At 39.9% G+C, this 2,383-nt stretch overlaps 1 non-coding gene across 1 annotated transcript; it reads left to right on the top strand.

The window, feature by feature from the left end:
• Positions 1 to 1,371: 1,371 nt before the first annotated feature.
• Positions 1,372 to 1,479, top strand: LOC148553313 (small nucleolar RNA R71). The gene has a single exon (XR_015893540.1). It is a non-coding gene; the product is annotated as a small nucleolar RNA R71 (small nucleolar RNA).
• Positions 1,480 to 2,383: the final 904 nt, after the last annotated feature.

Below are 2,383 nucleotides of genomic sequence, written 5' to 3'. Positions count from 1 at the left end.
AATGATGGATTCATCCTCATCCTTCCCAGTATCCAGAATTGTGAAATCAGTAGGGATGTAAAGGCCTTCAACCTTTACTAACACGTCCTCTACTTGACCATAAGCCTGTTTTATTGAGTTGTCTGCCATCTCTAGTGAGATTCTATTAGCTTGCACCTCAAAGATTCCCAGTTTCTCCATTACAGAGAGGGGCATGAGGTTTATCCCTGACCCAAGGTCACATAGAGCCTTCTCAAAGGTCATGTTGCCTATGGTACATGGTATTAAGAACTTTCCAGGATCCTGTTTCTTCTGAGGCAATATCACTTGATCCAGATCACTCAGTTCATTGGTGAGCAAGGGAGGTTCATCTTCCCAAATCTCATTACCAACTACTTTGGCATTCAGCTTCATGATTGCACCAAGGTACTTGGCAGCTTGCTCTTCAGTAACATCTTCATTCTCTTCAGAAGAAGAATACTCCTCAGAGCTCATGAATGGCATAAGGACGTTTAATGGAATCTCTATGGTCTCCAGATGAGCCTCAGAATCCTTTGGTTCCTCAGAGGGAAACTCCTTATTGATCTCTGGACGTCCCAGGAGGTCTTCCTTACTGGGATTCACGTCCTCCTCCTCTTTTGTGGTTTCGGACATGATGGTCATTTCAATGGCCTTGCACTCTCCTCTTGGATTTTCTTCTGTATTGCTTGGGAGAGTACTAGGAGGGGTTTTAGTGATCCTTTTACTCAGCTGGCCCACTTGTGCTTCCAGATTTCTAATGGAGGACCTTGTTTCATTCATGAAACTTAGAGTGACCTTAGATAGATTAGAGACTATATTTGCCAAGCTAGATGGATTCTGCTCAGAACTCTCTGTCTTTTGCTGAGTGGATGATGGAAAAGGCTTGCTATTGCTAAACCTATTTCTTCTACCATTATTAAAGCCTTGTTGAGGCTTTTGTTGATCCTTCCATAAGCGATTTGGGTGATTTCACCATGAGGGATTATAGGTGTTTCCATAGGGTTCACCCATGTAATTCACCTCTTCTATTGCAGGGTTCTCAGGATCATAAGCTTCTTCCTCAGAAGATGCCTCTTGAGTACTGTTGGATGCAGCTTGCATTCCATTCAGACTCTGAGAAATCATATTGACTTGCTGAGTCAATATTTTATTCTGAGCCAATATGGAATTCAGAGTATCAATTTCAAGAACTCCCTTCTTCTGAGGCGTCCCATTACTCACAGGATTCCTCTCAGAAGTGTACATGAACTGGTTATTAGGAACCATGTCAATGAGTTTTTGAGCTTCTGCAGGCATATCAGAAGTATCCAATGACATCTTAGCTAACTCAGACAGACCATCATAGAATATATCCAGGATGGTCCATTCTGAAAGCATGTCAGAAGGACACTTTTTGGTCAGATGCTTATATCTCTCCCAAGCTTCATAGAGGGATTCACCTTCTTTATGTCTGAAGGTTTGAACATCCACTCTAAGCTTACTCAGCTTTTGAGGAGGAAAGAACTTGGCTAAGAAAGCCGTGACCAGCTTATCCCAAGAGTTCAGGCTATCTTTGGGTTGAGAGTCCAACCACACTCTAGCTCTGTCTCTTACAGCAAACGGAAAAAGCATAAGCCTGTAGACCTTGAGGTCAACCCCATTGGTCTTAATAGTATCACAGATCTGCAAGAACTCAGTTAAGAACTGAAAAGGATCTTCAGATGGAAGTCCATGAAACTTGCAGTTCTGTTGCATCAGAGAAACTAATTGAGGTTTCAGCTCAAAATTGTTTGCTCCAATGGCAGGAATGGAGATGCTTCTTCCATGTAAATTGGAATTAGGTGCAGTAAAGTCACCAAGCATCCTCCTTGCATTATTATTATTTTCGGCTGCCATCTCCTCTTCCTGTTCGAAAATCCCTGTAAGGTTGTCTCTGGATTGTTGTATTTTAGCTTCTCTTAGTTTCCTTTTTAGAGTCCTTTCAGGTTCAGGATCTGCTTCAACAAGAATTTTTTTGTCCTTGCTCCTGCTCATATGACAATTGACAAAGAAGGGAATAACAAAGAAAATATGGAATCCTCTATGTCACAGTATAGAGATTCCTTTGTGTGAGTAGAAGAAGAAAAGAATGTAATGTAAAGAAAAGAAAAGGAAAAGCTCGAACACAGAGAGGGAGGTGGTGTTTGAATTTTTGGATGGAAGAGAAGTGTTAGTAGATGAATAAATAAATAGAAGGAGATGAGAGAGAGAATTTTGAAATTTAATTAAAATAAAAATTAAAATTGAAAGTTAGATTTCGAAAATTAAAGTTGAAATTAAATTAAAATTAAAACAATTAGTTAATTAAAAAGGAATTTTGAAAAAGGAGAGAGGGAATTTTCGAAAATAAGAGAGAGAGGATTAG

Source organism: Arachis ipaensis, chromosome B7 (assembly GCF_059453495.1).
Source record: "Arachis ipaensis isolate K30076 ecotype BB chromosome B7, ASM5945349v1, whole genome shotgun sequence".
Classification (NCBI taxonomy): domain Eukaryota; kingdom Viridiplantae; phylum Streptophyta; class Magnoliopsida; order Fabales; family Fabaceae; genus Arachis; species Arachis ipaensis.
The sequence above is the reverse complement of the archived record's forward strand: the minus strand, read 5'-3'. Positions and strand labels throughout refer to the sequence as shown.